The 21,033-nt window shown below is 44.4% G+C and overlaps 1 protein-coding gene and 1 long non-coding RNA gene across 2 annotated transcripts in view; both read right to left on the bottom strand.

The window, feature by feature from the left end:
- Positions 1 to 21,033, bottom strand: part of CDH13 (cadherin 13) — a 1,882,652-nt gene that overhangs the window by 1,792,803 nt on the left and 68,816 nt on the right. The window lies entirely within an intron of this gene.
- LOC137538955 (uncharacterized) overlaps positions 1 to 21,033 on the bottom strand; it is a 62,218-nt gene that overhangs the window by 40,373 nt on the left and 812 nt on the right. The gene's annotated exons all lie outside the window — the stretch shown is intronic.

A 21,033-nucleotide genomic window follows, 5' to 3' on the forward strand; every position in this document is an offset into this window, starting at 1 on the left:
ATACAGCAAATGGGTCCTTACTTGGATGTGTGGTGCTGGTAGCCGGTTCTCAGGCTCCCACTCCGGGCCGGAATCGAACCCCGATTCCCCGGCCATTTGCTGTGGTCACAATGACAGACTTGCTCTCCATAACAGATTCTAATTACAGGCACAGAAAAGCCAGCAGAAAATGTAATTTTAAAAAAAGAGATGTAAGCTTTAACAATGGCAGAGAAAGAACCATTGAAAGTTCTTAAGGCAGTCAGACATTATCTGATATCACTGAGGAAGAGCAATCTCGCCATGGTGCGCACCAGTCCAGCACGGCCGTCGCAACACAAACAGCTGTTTGCGGTGCGTTACACAGTGAGTTTGGTGTGTCAGTGTGAAGCAGTTAATTACAAAAACATGGTTCCCATTCACCGATCTAAGTCCAAAGCAGAAAAACCAACGGTCTCTTATCAGAGGCCACAGTTTTTCTGAAAAAAAAAGTTCCCCGTCCTTGTGCTTCCGGGAAGCGAGAAGCACAAAGGAAAAAAAAAAAATCAATGTGGCCATCTTGTAGCCAAATAGTAAAACTACATCAACATACATTTTTGAAGGCAATTTACACACATTATAACATTAAAAATGAACTGTTTATTTCCCAACACCCAAAAATTACCCAAATAAAATTTTTAATGGAAAAAAAAATTACAATAAAAAAAAACAAAAAACATAAATAGTTACCTAAGGGTCTGAACTTTTTAAATATGCATGTGAAGGGGGTATACTACGAACATTTTTTAAATTATAAGCTTGTAAATAGTGACGGACGCAAAACTCAAAAAAATGCACCTTTATTTCCAAATAAAATATTGGCACCATACATTGTGATAGGGACAAAATGTAAATGGTGTAATAACCGAGATAGACGAGCAAATAAAATACGTGGGTTTTAATTATGGTAGCATGTATTATTTTAAAGCTATAATGGCTGAAAACTGAGTATTGATGAATTTTTTCCATTTTTTTCCTTAATATTCCTGTTAAAATGCATTTATAAAAAAATAATTCTTAGCAAAATGTGCCACCCAAAAAAAGTCTAATTAGTGGTGGAAAAAACAAGATATAGATCAATAAATTGTGATAAGTAGTGATAAAGTTATTAGCGAATGAATGGGAGGTGAAAATTGCTCTGATACATAAGGTGAAAAATCCCAGCGGGCTGAAATGGTTAATTGGCTTTACACGATTCGTACCTTAGTCGTGGACTACGATACTCACAAAGACATATGATATGAAAATGGTAGGGATTAGACTGTGAGGAGGACCCCCTCCTAAGGGACAGTTAGTGACAAGGCAAAATATACTCTGTACTCTGCTGCGGAAGATGTCAGCCCTATATAAATACTAAATAATAATAACGATAATAATGCAGGTAAGAGAACATGCCATGCCATACAATTGTGCGGACAGTGCGATCACATGCAGCAACACACACAGGGCCTGATCCAATTCACTTTTTCACTTAAGTTTTCACTTAAGGTAAGGACCATCGTAAAATATTTCCCAGATTGAAAATGCACTATACATTGATTTTCTCTAATATTCCTGTCTCATACAGTAAACAGTGCAAATCTGACAGATCTGAAAGGTTGTGGACTAGTCCATCTCTTCATCGGGAATTCTAGAGATGTCCCGAACGGTTCACCGGCGAACCGATTTGCGCGAACTTTGGTGGTTCGCGTTCGTGGTGAACCACGAACTATATGCGAGCTCGACCCGCCCCCTATACTACATCATTAGGGTCAACTTTGACCCTCTACATCACAGTCAGCAGACACATGGTAGCCATTTAGGCTACACTCCCTCCTGGAGTTCCCCCCCCCCCCTTATAAAAGGCGAGCAGTGTCGGCCATTTCCCTCACATGTGTGGCTGCAGTAATTAGAGAAGGGAGAGCGTGCTGCAGAGACATAGGGAAAGCTTAGTTAGGCTCTTGTTAGGCTTGTTGGCTTGCTCCTTGCCTAAAAAGCACCCCTCAACAGCTTTTTGAGAGCTAATGTTGTTCTTGTGATCTATTGTTTGTGTGTGTGTGTCCCACAGACACTTGCATATACAGTCCTGTCAGTCAGTCACACCTGCTGGACCTTGGCCCCTTGGTAATCCCTACTGTGCCACTGCCAGGCGCAGCACATTCAGTGACTACCTGTTCATGGTACCTGTGTGTGTGACAGCTGCACATTTGTAATACCAATCACTGCATACCTGTTCAGCGCACCTACCTACGTGACCACACGCAGTGTTACATACCAGTTACTACACTTGTTCACGGTACCTGTGTGTGTGACAGCTGCACATTTGTAATACCAATCACTGCATACCTGTTCAAAGCACCTACCTATGTGACTGCACACAGTGTTATATACCAGTCACTGCACCTGTTCACGGTACCTGTACCATATACAGCAGGGCCTCGAAAGAGTCCTCCTCTATTGTTATTGTCCATCACTACATCCCTGAGTCGGGACTTGCGTGCCGTGCCTACTGCCTTCCTTGGATGTGTGGTGGTAGCCGTTCCTGTGTCTTTGCCCACAGCGTGCCTGCTGTCTTCCTTGGATGTGTGGTGGTAGCCGTTCCTGCTCCTTTGCCCACAGCGTGCCTGCTGTCTTCCTTGGGTGTGTGGTGGTAGCCGTTTCTGAGGCTCCCACTCCAGACCGGAATCAAACCCTGATTCCCCGGCCATTACCCGTGGTTACCTTGCTACTGAGAAAGTAATATGGAAACTTGTTTATCAGTCACACAGTTGAATGAATGGCAGACTTGCCCTCTATAACAGATTCTCGTTAAAGGTACTGAACAGCCAGCAGAAAAAGTAATAATAAAAAAATAGATGTAAGCTTTAGCAATGGTAGACAGGGTCCAGGACTCCAGGTGGATTCCTGAATTTTTAAGGCTAGCAGCGGCCGCTATAATAATTTTTCTGGTGCGTGTACATGCCTGCCTAATTTTTCTGGATGCAGCTGCAACACCACATGTGCCAATTCCCCTTCGTGATCATTACCTTGCCGCGGTGAAGGGGCTTGCGTATCACAATGAAGCAATGACTGCCGGCTATATGAGTGTCTCGGGGGGGGGGGGGGGCTTTGACCATATGGACTGGAAAGCCGCCATCACCTGCACTCTCGTCATGGTGTGCACCAGTCCAGCACTACACAAACAGCTGTTTACAGTCACTGATTACCTTTCACTGCATCTGTGACTGCACATTGCATTATACCTGGCAGTCAGTGCATAACTTTCACTTGAATGGATGGCAGATTTGCCCTCCATAACAGATTCTCGTTAAAGGTATTAAAGTTGATTAGTCTCATATGCAGCAGGGCCTCGAAAGTCCTCTGTCTTGTTATCTTTTGTCACTACCTCAGGACTTGCATGCCATGCCTGCTGCCTTCCTTGGATGTGTGGTGGTGGTAGCCGTTTCTTAGGCTCCCACTCCGGACCAGAATCGAACCAGGATTCCCCCGGCCATTACCCATGGTCACCATGCTACTGAGAAAGTACCATCAAAAGTTTCACACAGTTGAATGAATGGCAGACTTGCCCTCCATAACACATTCTTGGCAAATGCTTTCGATTTGGTTCGTCTTGCGCTGGGTCAAGGGTCCATCTGACCACATATGCCTGGTCTGCAAAGCACGGTCAAGGCAGGTACATTACTTATACAGCAAATGGGTCCTTACTTGGATGTGTGGTGCTGGTAGCCGGTTCTCAGGCTCCCACTCCGGGCCGGAATCGAACCCCGATTCCCCGGCCATTTGCTGTGGTCACAATGACAGACTTGCTCTCCATAACAGATTCTAATTACAGGCACAGAAAAGCCAGCAGAAAATGTAATTTTAAAAAAAGAGATGTAAGCTTTAACAATGGCAGAGAAAGAACCATTGAAAGTTCATAAGGCAGTCAGACATTATCTGATATCACTGAGGAAGAGCAATCTCGCCATGGTGCGCACCAGTCCAGCACGGCCGTCGCAACACAAACAGCTGTTTGCGGTGCGTTACACAGTGAGTTTGGTGTGTCAGTGTGAAGCAGTTAATTACAAAAACATGGTTCCCATTCACCGATCTAAGTCCAAAGCAGAAAAACCAACGGTCTCTTATCAGAGGCCACAGTTTTTCTGAAAAAAAAAGTTCCCCGTCCTTGTGCTTCCGGGAAGCGAGAAGCACAAAGGAAAAAAAAAAAATCAATGTGGCCATCTTGTAGCCAAATAGTAAAACTACATCAACATACATTTTTGAAGGCAATTTACACACATTATAACATTAAAAATGAACTGTTTATTTCCCAACACCCAAAAATTACCCAAATAAAATTTTTAATGGAAAAAAAAATTACAATAAAAAAAAACAAAAAACATAAATAGTTACCTAAGGGTCTGAACTTTTTAAATATGCATGTGAAGGGGGTATACTACGAACATTTTTTAAATTATAAGCTTGTAAATAGTGACGGACGCAAAACTCAAAAAAATGCACCTTTATTTCCAAATAAAATATTGGCACCATACATTGTGATAGGGACAAAATGTAAATGGTGTAATAACCGAGATAGACGAGCAAATAAAATACGTGGGTTTTAATTATGGTAGCATGTATTATTTTAAAGCTATAATGGCTGAAAACTGAGTATTGATGAATTGTTTCCATTTTTTTCCTTAATATTCCTGTTAAAATGCATTTATAAAAAAATAATTCTTAGCAAAATGTGCCACCCAAAAAAAGTCTAATTAGTGGTGGAAAAAACAAGATATAGATCAATAAATTGTGATAAGTAGTGATAAAGTTATTAGCGAATGAATGGGAGGTGAAAATTGCTCTGATACATAAGGTGAAAAATCCCAGCGGGCTGAAATGGTTAATTGGCTTTACACGATTCGTACCTTAGTCGTGGACTACGATACTCACAAAGACATATGATATGAAAATGGTAGGGATTAGACTGTGAGGAGGACCCCCTCCTAAGGGACAGTTAGTGACAAGGCAAAATATACTCTGTACTCTGCTGCGGAAGATGTCAGCCCTATATAAATACTAAATAATAATAACGATAATAATGCAGGTAAGAGAACATGCCATGCCATACAATTGTGCGGACAGTGCGATCACATGCAGCAACACACACAGGGCCTGATCCAATTCACTTTTTCACTTAAGTTTTCACTTAAGGTAAGGACCATCGTAAAATATTTCCCAGATTGAAAATGCACTATACATTGATTTTCTCTAATATTCCTGTCTCATACAGTAAACAGTGCAAATCTGACAGATCTGAAAGGTTGTGGACTAGTCCATCTCTTCATCGGGAATTCTAGAGATGTCCCGAACGGTTCACCGGCGAACCGATTTGCGCGAACTTTGGTGGTTCGCGTTCGTGGTGAACCACGAACTATATGCGAGCTCGACCCGCCCCCTATACTACATCATTAGGGTCAACTTTGACCCTCTACATCACAGTCAGCAGACACATGGTAGCCATTTAGGCTACACTCCCTCCTGGAGTTCCCCCCCCCCCCTTATAAAAGGCGAGCAGTGTCGGCCATTTCCCTCACATGTGTGGCTGCAGTAATTAGAGAAGGGAGAGCGTGCTGCAGAGACATAGGGAAAGCTTAGTTAGGCTCTTGTTAGGCTTGTTGGCTTGCTCCTTGCCTAAAAAGCACCCCTCAACAGCTTTTTGAGAGCTAATGTTGTTCTTGTGATCTATTGTTTGTGTGTGTGTGTCCCACAGACACTTGCATATACAGTCCTGTCAGTCAGTCACACCTGCTGGACCTTGGCCCCTTGGTAATCCCTACTGTGCCACTGCCAGGCGCAGCACATTCAGTGACTACCTGTTCATGGTACCTGTGTGTGTGACAGCTGCACATTTGTAATACCAATCACTGCATACCTGTTCAGCGCACCTACCTACGTGACCACACGCAGTGTTACATACCAGTTACTACACTTGTTCACGGTACCTGTGTGTGTGACAGCTGCACATTTGTAATACCAATCACTGCATACCTGTTCAAAGCACCTACCTATGTGACTGCACACAGTGTTATATACCAGTCACTGCACCTGTTCACGGTACCTGTACCATATACAGCAGGGCCTCGAAAGAGTCCTCCTCTATTGTTATTGTCCATCACTACATCCCTGAGTCGGGACTTGCGTGCCGTGCCTACTGCCTTCCTTGGATGTGTGGTGGTAGCCGTTCCTGTGTCTTTGCCCACAGCGTGCCTGCTGTCTTCCTTGGATGTGTGGTGGTAGCCGTTCCTGCTCCTTTGCCCACAGCGTGCCTGCTGTCTTCCTTGGGTGTGTGGTGGTAGCCGTTTCTGAGGCTCCCACTCCAGACCGGAATCAAACCCTGATTCCCCGGCCATTACCCGTGGTTACCTTGCTACTGAGAAAGTAATATGGAAACTTGTTTATCAGTCACACAGTTGAATGAATGGCAGACTTGCCCTCTATAACAGATTCTCGTTAAAGGTACTGAACAGCCAGCAGAAAAAGTAATAATAAAAAAATAGATGTAAGCTTTAGCAATGGTAGAGAAAGAACCATCTAAAGTTGATAAGGCAGTCAGACATTACCTGATATCACTGAGGAAGAGCAATCTCGCCATGGTGCGCACCAGTCCAGCACAGCCGTCACTACACAAACAGCTGTTTGCAGTGCGTTACACAGTGAGTTTGGTCTGGCAGTGTGAAGCAGTACTCTAATTACACTCCCTGATTGATGTATACACATGCAAGGTGTTTTAAAGCACTTTAGGTCTGCAATTTAGCATTCAATGTGATTTCTGCCCTTAAAACGCTGCTTTGCGTCACATCCAGATTTTTCCCTGGGACTTTGGGCATGTATCCCACTCCGCCATGCCCCCCTCCAGGTGTTAGACCCCTTGAAACATCTTTTCCATCACTTTTGTGGCCAGCATAAATGTTTCTAATTTTCAAAGTTCGCCTCTCCATTGACGTCTATTGCGGTTCGCGAAAGTTCGCGCGAACTGAACTTTTGCGGAAGTTCGCGTTCGAGGTTCGCGAACCGAAAATTGGAGGCTCGGGCCATCTCTAATTCTCAGGGTTTTATTTGCTTTCAAAAATAAGGAGATGGTCTAATCCAAATCATGTCAGATATGTCAGACATTTGCTGCAAATGCAACATAGAAGGAAATTAGTCATTTAAGTACTGCATGTACTCGACTATTAGTCTAGAAATGTAGGTCTAATTTACTAAATAAAAGTACAGGGGTCGACTTATACACTAGACACGGGCAGCACTGAGCACACTGAGTAATGTGTGTACGATTAGTGATCTTCCCATTTGCAGCAATTTGCCCAGTAGTAAGTGATAATTTATTGATAAAGGAAATGGCAAGAAACACAGGTCTGAAAGTCCTGGCCACAACCGGTTATTGCGCACAAAAATTCGCATTCGCGCGATAACATTTGGGTTCCTGCGATAACGCGAATTTATCGTGCGAACGTGGACCGTTAACGCACAACAATTTGCATTACTGTGCGAATGCAAATTTTTGCACCCAATAACTGTTTTCACGCTAAATTTCGTGCGAAGCACTTTTCACAGCATGATAACAGTTATTATCACTGCTTCGTGAATCAAGCCCCTGGTGTGCAGATAATGCATAAAGAAAATTCAGCTTCTCTCTCAGCCTCAGCTTATTACACTTACTCTGTCCACCTCTGATGGAGCAGAATTGGCAGACTTCTCCAGCATCACTATAGTACAGAGCACTTGGGGTGGGATGGAGGGGGCAGGGCACTGTACACAAGACCCTGCTGCACACTGAATAGGGCCAGTCTACAAATCTTTGTATGACTCATTATCAGTGGCTGAGCATATGCAGTCATTAAAACAATTGTGCAGAGAGCAGAAAGTTTTCTCTCTCCATGCCCTTATTTGTCAGTCTATCAGGACATGGAAAAGAAACATCTCCCCCCACAGGGCCCCTGTGGCTTCTGGGGCTGCCTCAGACTGCATCCCTTGCTGGGTCTATTGTTACCCGCCTGGTATATATGGTATGTGTACACATGTATTTTACATTTTATAATTTTATACAATAGATATCCTTTAAATGTCCATTTCCCCTGGAGATGCTTGAAGATCTCTGAAGAATGATGTCTTTGTAAACCAAATACTACCATGATAGAGTGAAGCAGGTTGTTTTGGAGCATGGCAGTGAGCGCAAAACTAGGTGCCGCTATAGCAGCAATGCTATAGTATGTGGGGCGCATAGGGGTAATTCAGGGTTCTGGTGATCACCTACCCTGAACTTCATCTCCCTCCGAACTGCGAAGACTCGGTGGAGAAATAGTATTTATTGCCGCCGGGAATTTGAGTGGCAGCACAGCTTACCCTGCGCACAGCTCTCCGGCGGCGTATGAATACGTTTGCTGATGGACGGTGTAATAGTTATGTCATGCTTTGATTTGGAAACTTTAGTCACTTCTCGGAGAAGAAACACAGCCGTGAGAGATTTGACTTCTCTACTGGAATAGAACTGTCGTAAAATCCTTGTCGCGTTATATTTACATTTGTGGCTGACTCCGATGATCGGTTTTCGTGTTCAGATATTCTAAGGAAACAATCCTTTTGCTGAAATCAAAATATACTTTTCTTTCAGTGGAATGTTTGAAGGTCTGTTAGAGAAAAGCGGTTAATGGTTTTATCCGTGAGCCGAGAAACATTTCCATATTTCAGAAAGGCTGTTTTTGTTTGTTACAGGCTGACACTTTTCCCCCGATAATGTAACATAATGAGAAGCTGCATGGAGGGCTGACCTCACTAGTCTAGACATATGACAAATTCCTTAGAACAATGGCCCACGTAGGCGTAAGAACAAAGCAATGGCTGATGTATAGAAGAATATATGTTCCACGGGTTCAGTTCCATAGCGTTCATTGCTGGTGGCCTTGCAACTAGACAGGAAGAGAGAGAGTACTCTGCCCTCAGATGTCCCCTCAACTTATTCACCATCTTCTGAGGTTCCCACCAAACATCTGAAATGGTCACCACATCTCATCGTGGGCTGCTAAACAAATTTGCACTGTACAGTGCATAGAATCGTAAGTAGTCCAATAACTGTTTCAGGGCTATGGAGGGTCCTTTTCATCAAGGAAGAGAAACACAAACCACAGGACATCATGTGACTTTAGCGTCCTTCTATATCACGTAAACAAAGATTAACCTACATTCAGCAGACGTGTGGTTTCTCTTCTTTAATAAAGAGAATCCAGGAGGCAAAATCAATCAGACCGAGTTTGGACAAACAGTTTGGGCCACCTTGCGCCTGCCTCCTCTCGGCGCTCCCGCCCGCCTTCCTGGCACACACACTACCCTCCTCATCCACACATCCTCGAATCCATGTTCTCATTCAACCAGTGGCACCTGCCGCCCTTCCCTATGACATCATAAGCAGGAGAGGTCAGGTGTCGATATATGCCTCTAATCGAGGAATGCTGTTACAACCCCATCACTGGCGAGAGATCTCCATGGCCAGCTAGAGGGGAAGCTTTGTCACGCGACCAATCAGACAGGGACCAATCACAGCCGCTGCTCCTTTTTCTAACTGGTGTGCTGATGGTCTTGCAGGCCAGACCCCGGCACCAATTGGGGTGGCAGTGATTAGCCGGGCACCCATCCCCCCCCCTTCCCCCGAATGCTTGTGTGCCAATGCTTTCCCTCCGACTTGCCATGGTGATCTCTCGTCGGTGATGGGGTTTTGGGGTTTATATGGGAGTAAATATGAAATGAGGTATATATGATGGGAGAGATATATACTCTATATATGCGTATACAGGGGGGGGGGGCTTAGGGTCCTTGAGAGGGTCCTGCATATGGCCCTAAAAGGATTCCATGTGCTAATAGACATTTGATTGGAATTCTCAGACGTGTCCTGACCTTCTCAGTCTAAATTTGTTAGCATACCTTCTGACTATACTGGGGAGGGGGCTACATAATATTGGGGGGCACATCTGGCTATCTAAACTGGGCAGGGGGTCTTCCTAATACTGGCGGCCCATTTGCTGCCTATACTGGGTTGAGGAGGTATAATTCACGGGGGCACACTTTGAAATCCCCAGTCTAGAGCTGGTGAACCTTGCCCTGGCCATGAGTCCAAGTAATTTACCAATGAGAAGTCAGACCTTTTATCTCATTCACTTTCATACCTGCCTAACAAAAATGGGCATCTGTATTCTTACCGGCTGATTTACGCATAAAGAAGAAAAATACAAATTCTTTTAGCAATTTCCATAAATGAAGCGATTTTATTTAATTTACATTTTAATAATGCTCACTGTTTAATTACGCATCTCTAACATTCCCACTGATACCTGCCAAGAGGATTAAACTGATCCAAGTGGTTCAGTAATTGCTGCCTAATTTAGGCAGCCTTGTGATCCTGTTCTGTATCAATGATGGGGAACGGCAGTACGAAGGATGCCAAAACCACATCAATGTCACGAGCAAAGAAACGGCCAGGAGGTAGCCTAGAATCCACAAGTATATATCATTAAGGGCAACTCTAGACAAAAGGTGAAGCCAATCAGTAAACTTGGCTGTCACCATAGACAGACCTGAAGGGTCTCACTGCCCAAAGAAAACGCAAGAATCGGTCCAGAAACAACTATAACAAACCTTTTGCTATATCACCGTGACATTACTCCCACTAATGTTTATTATATCTTCACTGGCAAAATGCAAATACTATAGCAGCCTAGTCAGATTACTTGACAACTGAAGTGTGATGGATATGGAGGCTGCTATATTAATTGCCTTTTAAACAATACCAGTTGCCTGGCTGTCCTGCTGATCCTGTGCCTCTAATACTTTCAGCCATAGACCCTGAACAAGCATGCAGCAGATGAGGTGTTTCTGACATTACAGTACCTACCTAGTGCCTAAAACTACCCCCCCCACCTGCACAATCTACCTACCTAGTGCCTAAAATTAACCCCCCACCTGCACAATCTACCTACCTAGTGCCTAAAACTACCCCCCCGCCCCAGCCCCCACACAAACTACCTACCTATTGCCTAAAACTACCCACGTCCACACAAACTACCTACCTAGTGCCTAAAACTACCCCTCACCTGCACAAACTACCTACCTAGTGCCTAAAACTATTCCTCCCACCCATACAAACTACCTACCTAGTGCCTAAAACTACCCCCCACCCGCACAAACTACCTACCTAGTGCCTAAAACTATCCCTCCCACCCATACAAACTACCTACCTAGTGCATAAAACTATCCCTCCCACCCATACAAACTACCTACCTAGTGCCTAAAACGAACCCCCCACTCTCAGAAACGACCTGCCTAATCTCTAAAACGAACCCCCCCACCCACAAAAACTACCTAACTAACGTTGAAAACCCCCCCAATACCACTATTTTGTATTGGTGCTCATTTGGTCCATTTGCTACACGCTCTCTTTTTTCCTGCTCCGTACTGGAACATCCACTCTACAACATCTTCAAAGTACTGTAGTTGTAAGGGATGGACAACATCACGTTTAAGAAATGGCAGCAATGTCTGGTCTTGTGGAAGGCTGGTTTTGTGTGAACATTAGGGGGCCCCATCAATGTTTTGCGGGGGGCCCCCATGATGACTAAGTATGCCCCTGGCTGGACCTGACTGAGAAGCCTCTTTCTCATGTCTCTTACATCCCTACACCCCCCCCCCCCCCTTCATTTTAGTCTTCTCATACTGGTGCTAATTGTTGCATGAGCTAAAACGACACGGTGGCCACAAAGAGTTGTGTCCTTCTTTTAAACAGTTACTTGTGCCAATATAGAAAAATGACAGCCCCTCTTTACAAGGGAACAGACTGAAGGCCCAATGATGAATCATCAGTTAGCTGCTCATGGAGACAAAGCTAAAGGGTCCACCCTTTTTACAGGTTTAAACTTGAGGCATAGGTACATTTTAGAATACGTTTGATTTATCAGTGTTGGAGTCAAGCCCTAAACGAAGGTCATTGTTTTCCTCCAGCAGAATGGAGCCACGGCCAGATCGATTCTCTTCCAGCTCATAAAAATCTGTGAATTATAAAACTACTCTCTTAAACTGTATAAGACTTTTGTAAAATCCCCGTAATAAGCTTAAAGCAGTTTCTGAAATGATAATCTACTTAACTCAGGCTGTATCAGCTATGGAGATCAAGCATGAAGTTCTCTGTTTGCTGAAAAGCAATAATATGGTGAAATTATCTTAATAACGGGTATCTCAGAAGCCATCATCAAAAGCTCGAGTTGAAACTGCTGGGACTGCATGATCCTCAAATCTGTCCACACAGGGGAATAACTGCTGGTCAAACTTGTTAATATTTAAGTATTTTACTTTTATGCTATTTTTTTCTTATGAGTGTGAACGTCAGTGAGTTTTCAGAGGATCTCAAAGAAAAGAATAAACTGCTAGGTTTGGAGTTGTCATCACTGAAAAATGTCAAGTGTACACTTTAATAACCAGAGATGGCTTTGATATGTTAATCAGCAAACCTAAGTAATTTTTCAGCCTATTTACTGGTGACCCTGGAGAAAGGCCCACATTGGAGCAAGTCCACATCTTTTTCTGTTGGGTATTATCATCAAAAGACTATGAGCGAGGTTCTTTTTATACAGGGTAACCATCAAAGGAAGACAACATAGACTGTGTGATGATGAATGATCCCCACACCTCACCCCGGAGGTACGGCACATGGTTATACAACCTGTATGTCTCACACACAAGCAGGGCCAGTTTTAGCGTCTTTGCCGCCTGTAGCAGTACATTGTGATGACGTTCTTTTTATACAGGGCAAACATCAAAGGAAGACAACATGGACTGCGTGATAGATCATCTTCACACCAGACCCCGATGTATGACACAAGGTTATACAAGTTGTATGTCTCACACACAAGCAAGGCTGAGACTTTTGCAGCCCAAAACAATACATTGTGAGGACCGCACCAGTGTGTTTGCAAAGCCAGACAGGACAGGAGAGACACACTGGTTGTGCATTGCAGGCACTGGCACTACACTCCTCCCTCTGCTTCCTCCAAGACAGTCTCCTCCCTGCTGGCCCACAGCATCTGATCCTCAGGATGCCAGGTATGTGCTGTACCAGCGCCGCATCACTCACCCACTCTCAGCAGATTAGTGATGAGATGACCAGCCACAAGTCAAGTCCTGCTTCCTCTTTGACTCCAGCGGTGCCTCATGTGACCCAGCAGCATGTAAAAGGTCACATAAGGCATCACTGTAACCATGGATACAGGACGCTGGACTGGCAGCTGGAGATCTTATTGCTGGAATGCTGAGAGCAGGTGAGTAATTTGGCACCGCACACCTAGGGAGGGGGCATAAGGGGAATGCAAGGAGGGAGACATTTGGGGAGTGGAGCTGGCCCTTGACACCCTCTAATTGTTACCACCCTGAAGCATGTGATTCTTGTTGCTTCATGTAAGTACCGCCCCTGCACACAAGAAAAGGCGTGAAGTATAAAAGAGTATAATCATTAGAGATGGGCAAGATTAGTGTATTTTTGTTTTGAATCCTGTTCTAGATTTCCGGACCAAATTCTCATTTCCAATTTCAACTTTTCCAGGCAAAATGCATTGAAGTGTATGGTGCATTCTGGCTTTATAGTAAAGACCCCAAACTTGCTGTCATCACCAAGCACTATACTGACTTTCCTAAGGGAGCACCTGTCCTGGTTGCAGGGACCCCTCATTCATATTAAATCGCTCTGGTTATGGTAACCGGAACCTTAGTATGGTCACCATCAATGGAGCTGCCTGGAGCTTCAGGTAACCTACCTTTCTCTCTTCCTCCAGTATACGAGGCCCCCATTAAAGCCTCCAGTGACAGCTATGCATGGCAGATCTTATCTGTCTTGGTACATGCTGCAGCCCAGCTTCTCCTGGGTGTCTTGGACTCCTTACAGCCTTTATTTTCCTGTCCGTAATCTCCTGTCAGTTCCTCTCTAACTTCACATGTGTGCTGACTGCAGGAGATAGAAAGAGAAGGAGAAGGGGGCCACCAGGAGAAAGAGGCAGACAGAAGAGAGAGGGACTGTAGTGCATACAGAAACAGGTATGTATCAGGGCTGGATTTGTACTTTTCAGGCCCCAAGTTCTGCCTCCCTTCTGCTTTTTCTGCACCCAAGACCATGGCCTTTGTGGCCTTTCCAGAAATCCCTGATAGCTGTAACTCCAATTGTACGATTTTCACAAGATACACATTTTTATAAAAACAAGAGAACTTTCTTGTAAATGTGCCCTCATATTTTTGTGATTAGTCTCATTTGTGCAAAAATGTAACACTCTCATGAAAATGATGGCAAAATAAAAAAGTCTGTATTCACTCATTACTTGCACTGAGGTTTGGTCTCTGCCACATACTGTTATTTAGTACGATGATATGGCCAGCAGTTTAGATCTGAGCTGACGACACTACTGGGAATCCTAATACAACCTTACAGGATACCCAGATAGCTCATGGTGACCCAGAACCACTAGGAAAGTATTTGCCTTTGCAAATTACACTCAGCATTGCTTTTTAGTAGGATGGCTTTTTGGTCTCTTTTAGTCCCCTATACTTTCCTAGTGGTCACCCTGAGCTGCTTGGGTATTCTGTTGTTCTGGTTCAAGCCCCTATCCCATAGACCCATATCAATCCATGCCATGCACTGATGAGGACCAACAGTCCGAAACAAGCTGTCTGCATGTTGGGTTGATGTGGCTCTGCAAAATGTATAAATTATAGACTTGCTATACAAATATGGCTTCAGGAGCATAAACAGATAATTGCATTGTTAGGCAACAACATAGCAATGAATCTATACAGCATCACTGAACTGTCGCCCTAGTGATCACATCAAATTGCAGTAGGCACCAGCCATTATAGGTCTCCACGAATCTTAACCCCCCTGGCGGTCTATTAAAAACGACCAGGGGGCAGCAGAGCAGTTTTTTTTTGTTTATTTTTTTTAAAATCATGTAGCGAGCCCTGGGCTCGCTACATGATAGCCGCTGTGCAGCGGCATCCCCCCACCCTCTTCGATCGCCTCCGACGATCTCCGATCAGGAAATCCCGTTCAAAGAACGGGATATCCTGGAGGGCTTCCCCCGTCACCATGGCGACGGGCGGCATGACATCATTGACATCATCGACGTCATAGGGAGTCCCGATCTACCCCTCAGCGCTGCCTGGCACTGATTGGCCAGGGAGCGCACGGGGTCTGGGGGGGCGGCGGCAGCTAATTGGCGGGTAGCGGCGGCGATCAGAATGCACACGTAGCTACCAAAGTGCTAGCTGCGTGTTGCAAAAAAAAATCATGCAAATCGGCCCAGCAAGGCCTGAGAAATCCTCCTGCACGGCATAGCCCCTGCTCAGCACGGGCTTACCGCCAGGTAGGTTAAAGTAAACCAGAGATGGATATAACTAAAGATTTGGTACTTACCCAGGGCTCCCTCCAGCCCCATAAGCATATTTGAGTCCCTCGCCGTTCTCCTGCGTGCCTCACTTCAGTTGCAATCAGCCCCGATAACTGGCTCAGTTGCATCATTCGGGGTCTCCTGCGCATGCACGGATCTCCCGCGCAAGCAGAGAAGACCCGACTGACGCAACTGAGCCAGTTCCCGGGGCTGATTGCAGCTAAACGGGAGACCGGGGGAGGACTGCGAGGGACTCATATGGGCTTATGGGCAGGGCCGGCCCGCTCATGAGGCGGGGTGAAACTTTTGCCTCAGGCGGCACATTTCTAGGGGCGGCACCCGCCCGTCCGTGGGTGCGGAGAGCCGGCCGCCGAGCTGGAGGGGTAGCGGGCAGGACGGGGTTATTGAGCCTAGCGGCGGGGAGGGGGGTCGGACCCCTGCAGGAAGTGACATCAGTGGAGCGCACGCTGGAGCGAGTAAGAGGTGAGTCCTCCCCGCCCGTGCCTCTTACGAGTAGCGGCTGCTTCTTAACTATTTAAGGCTGGAGGGGAGCGCAGATCGGGGGACCCAGGCGAGGGAGGGGGGGGTCCGACCCCCCTCCCCGCCGCTAGGCCCAATACCCCCGTCCTGCCCGCTACCCCTCCAGCTTGGTGGCCCCCCACGGGAGGGGGGGGGTGGAGGCGGCAATTTTTTCAAAATTTGCCTCAGGCGGCAAAAAGTCTAGGGCCGGCCCTGCTTATGGGGCTGGAGGAAGTCCCGGGTAAGTATTAAATCTTTAGTTATATCCGTCTCTGGTTTACTTTAAGGGCAATTATAGATGTCACAAGGAGTACATTAGTTAGGTGGGGTTTAACAATTAGCAGCAATCGCCCAGTACTGGGTTGGTGCATGAGTACAAGCGGCAGGGGCACATGCAAGAACTCGCACAATTGTAGTGGCAGCAGCTATAGTGCTGGACATAAGTCTCCTGTCCAGCAATCTTTAGAGTGGAAGATTCTGCTGTGAGACTCACGTCATAGAACCTAAACTGGTTAAATATGCTGCATTTTCCTTATTTCTTTTTGCCATATTTATAACGTTTGGCCTTTTGTTTTTGCATTCATCTATACAATTATTGATTTTACTCCAGTGTCTTGTGCTTTCTGCATCTGAGGGTGAGGGTGTTTCATTTTATCTGCATTTTTTCTGTAGTTGTGGGCTGATGAAACCTCTGACTTCACTTACTCTTGGTGATTTGTGGTTGAGAGCTTATTATGCTATGAGGGCTTGTTCACACTATGATTGATTCACAAAAGTGTGATAACTGTTATCACAGCAGTTATCACACACTCTGCCACTGGCAAAGGTTTTCATGCGAACAGCGTTAGTTCACGTGATAAACGAAGGTTTGCACGCAATCACGTGCGTATTTCACGTGAAACGCGCATGTGATCGCGCGCAAACCTTCGTTTATCACGTAAACTAATGCTGTTCGTGTGAAATTTTTCGCGAGCAGCAGAGCACATGATAACTGTTGTGATCGCAGTTATCACGCTTTTGTGAATCAAGCCCTATGAGCGCTTTGAGCTTTTTTTAAGCGCTAGTGTTTTTTTTCTAAAAGCGCCTTAACCACTTCACCACTGAGGGGTTTCACCCCTTGAACACCAGAGCAATTTTCACCTTTCAGCGCTCCTTCCATTAATTCGTCTATAACTTTATTATTACTTATACCAATGAAATGAACTATATCTTGTTTTTTTCACCACCAATTAGGTTTTCTTTAGGTGGGACATTATGCCAAGAATTATTTTATTCTAAATGTGTTTTAATGGGAAAATAGGAAAAAATGTGGGAAAAAAATATTACTTTTCAGTTTTCGGCCATTATAGTTTTTAAATAAAGCATGCTACTGTACTTAAAACCCATGAAATGTATTTAACCATTTGTCCCGGTTATAAAACCATTTAAATTATGTCCCTATCACAATGTTTAACGACAATATTTTATTTGGAAATAAAGGTGCATTTTTTTCAGTTTTGCATCCATCCCTAATTACAAGCCCGCAGTTTATAAAGTAACAGTGTTATACCCTCTTGACATAAATATTTAAAAAGTTCAGTCCCTAAGGTAACTATTTATGTTTTTTTTTTTTATTGTATTTTTTTTTTTTAATTACAAAAATAAAATAAAAAAATTGGGGAGTGTGGGAGGTAATGAGTTAATTTATTGTGTAAATGTAATGTTTGTTTATGTAAAATGCTTTTAGGGTGTAGTTTACTATTTGGCCACAAGATGGCCACAGTGTGTTTGTTTACATGCGACCTGTAAGCGTCCTTCCGGACGCTTACAGGAAGCAGTAGGAGGCTGGAGAATCACAATGATCTCGCTGTTTCTAATAGAAGCAGCGCGATCATTGCGGGGGCTTAGATCAACGAACGGGAATGGATTTTCCCGTTCATTGATCTCCGTGCGAGCAGGCGGCGGCATGCACGAGCGGCGGGTGCGCGCGCACGAGCGGCGGTAGCGCGGACAGCGGCGGTAGCGCGGAAGGTACGGATTTCTCCGTCCCTGGTTTTTTAGGGGGGAAAAAAGGGACGGAGAAATTCGTACCGCGGGGGTTTAAGTGGTTAAAATCGCGTGTGTTTTGAATTCCAATGTGAGTGTTCGCATAAGCGATGAGCTTTCTTACCAATCGCAAATACAGGTCCTGCACCCAGGGCCGGTTCTAGACTTTTTGCTACCTGAGGAAAACTTGTGAAGATGCCCCCCCCCCCCCCCCCAATTGGAATGACCGCACAGCACTCGACAATTTGCACTGCACGTTATAACTGCGGTGACCCCCCAAAAAACACCCTCAGTATAGGCAGGTAGCCATGCATAGGTATTGGTAGCTAGGTACAGTTGCCTCCAGTATGGGTTAGTGTCGGGGGTTGCGGCTAAACCGTCACTTTCGTCATATTGCTCCGCATTGCGTTGGTATGGAAGGGCCCATAGCCTTTCATTGCCTTGCGGTGAGGTGCGGTAAAAATACCGCACCACCATGGTGTGAAAGGCTACATAGGGTTAAATCAATATTTCTCAATTAAATTACAGGAAACATCAGGTGTGTGTGTGTCTGCATGTTTACAGAATACACATATACTGTATAGTTATTCATTGTTTAATTACGTTTTAGAGCTAAACCATATTTATGGAAAAAAATAAATATGATGAGTATGATAATGAAGTGCATTTCACTTGGTTGGCACGGTGAGGATGGCAGCCTGGCCTCCTGGCACCTTTAGGCAATTAATATCATGTGAGTTATGAGATTGCTCTGCTGGGAGGTGTGGGTGATATATATAACCTGGCATTGTGGTACGGCAGCTGTGTGAGTGACAGAAGAGCAGATAATGTCCCTCACGCAGCTCACATTCATTAAAAGCAACCGCGATCCCATCACGTCACACCCCGAAACACTTATCCCTTCAGCTTGTGGTCCGCTGCCTCTGTCCATCACCGCTTCCTCCTCAGCAGCCGGCAAACTCAGTACGGTTATTGTACACAGTGCTCTGGTACAGTACAGAATTAATACAAACCCTTTAAAGGGGCACTACAGCGAAAAAAATAACATTTAAAATACAGTATGTGCAAACATATACAAATAAAAAGTACATTTTTTTCCTGAGTAAAATGAGCCATAAATTACTTTTCTCCTATGTTGCTGTCACTTACAGTAAGTAGTAGTAATATGACAAAAGTGACAGATTTTGGACTAGTCCATCTCTTCATAGGGGATTCTCAGCAAGGCTTTTATTCTTTATAAAGATATTCCCAAAAAAGATTTAAACAATGATACTGGCCAGCCTCCCTGCTCCCAACACAGTTTTTTGGCTGTTGGACAGAGCAACTGCCATTCACTAAGTGCTTTTGAAAATAAATATATCCCTGAGAATTCCCTATGAGGAGATGGACTAATCCAAAACCTGTCGCTTCTGTCAGATTTCTACTATTATTATTTATTGTATTTATAAAGCGCCAACATATTACGCAGCGCTGGACAATAAATATATACAATGATACAAGGATGACAGACATAACAAGGTTATACAACATAGAGCAGAGTTATACATGCAAATTGTACAAAATACATGATCATGCAATATGGGCTGGTTAGGTAGACCCAGTAATACAAGTACAGGCTGTCATAGGACAGGAGCACATGATCCTGTAGATTACACTAGGGAATGGAGGACCCTGCCAGAGGTTTACAATCTAAAGGGTGGGGTGGAAACACTAGGTGGGGCTGTGAAATATTTAGTAGAGAGTTACTGTGTGGTAGGAGGTAGGTACTACCTACTGTAAGCGACAGCAACCTAGGAGAAAAGTAATTTATGGCTCATTCTACTTTTACTTCTTATTTATAAATGTTTGCATATATTTTACATTTTACAGTTTTTCGCTGTAGTGCCCCTTTAAGGTGTACGGATACTGGGCTTGATTCACAAAGGCGTGCTAACATAGCTAGCATGCCTAACAGCTTTGGACGTGCTAAGTAGTTTGCATGTCTAAAGCTGTTACAGATCGTGAAAGTTAGGCGCTGCGCGGTGGGTGCGAAACGTCGCACCAGTGCGCACGAAAGTTGCACCATTCGTGTGCTAAGTGCGCTTAGCATGTGAACGTTGCGACGGTTTACGCGTACCGGTGCGAGGTTTTGCGTGCACCGCTGCGACATTTCACGCGCAACGCTAAACTTTTGCGATCTGTAAACGCTTCAGACGTGCGAACTACTTAGCACCCGTTTTAGCATACTAAGTGCCTTTTCACTGGTATACTAACACTTAGCACTCTTTAGTGAATCAAGGCCACTGTCTATGCTTTCTTTACATCTAAAATCGAAATCGCAGACGGCCGCGTTTTGCGAGTGATTTTTTTCCCCCCTCCTGGTGATTACCTTCGCGCTACGATGTTTTGTAAATCGCTTTTCAAAGCGCTTTTGCAGAGCAATTTGTTTTTTTTACTTCCTGACGCAAGTTTTTTTACTTCCTGGTACAGTATTTGACCCAGAAAGGAATAAACACAATGTATTTGTTCTTAAAAGCGTGAACGCAATCGCTGCACAAAGCGATTTTGAGAGCGTTTTTCCTATATCTTCCCTTGTAGCAAAATCGCCCTAAAAATGGTACATGCAGCGCTTTGCTGAGCAGAAAGCTGATGAAATGCTCAGATATGCCCAAGCGCTTTTAGAGCAATTTTTAAAATCGCCGGCACTTAAAAAAACGCAAAATGCTTTAGGTGTGAACAAGCCCTCTCTCTCACTGTTTCCCTTTCCTAAATTCAATAATTACAGCAAAAATGACATAAAATAAATAACTATAAAATAACATTTCGTTGCTCAAAATCGAAACTTTGATCTGATCTCATCCAAACTCAGGATAACCTAGTTCAAGAGGAACTTTAGCGAAAAAGAGGTAAGAAAAAAAATCAATACATTGCAAAGTGAGAAGTTAAAAAATAGGAGAGATCAAGAAATGATTGATATGCGCTATGTAATTGTTTTGTAATTGTATTGTTTGATCCACAATCAGCCGTGTAGCAATCATCTTTACTGCTGGCAGACATGAAAAAA

Source organism: Hyperolius riggenbachi, chromosome 11, assembly GCF_040937935.1.
Source record: "Hyperolius riggenbachi isolate aHypRig1 chromosome 11, aHypRig1.pri, whole genome shotgun sequence".
NCBI classification, from domain to species: Eukaryota; Metazoa; Chordata; class Amphibia; order Anura; family Hyperoliidae; genus Hyperolius; species Hyperolius riggenbachi.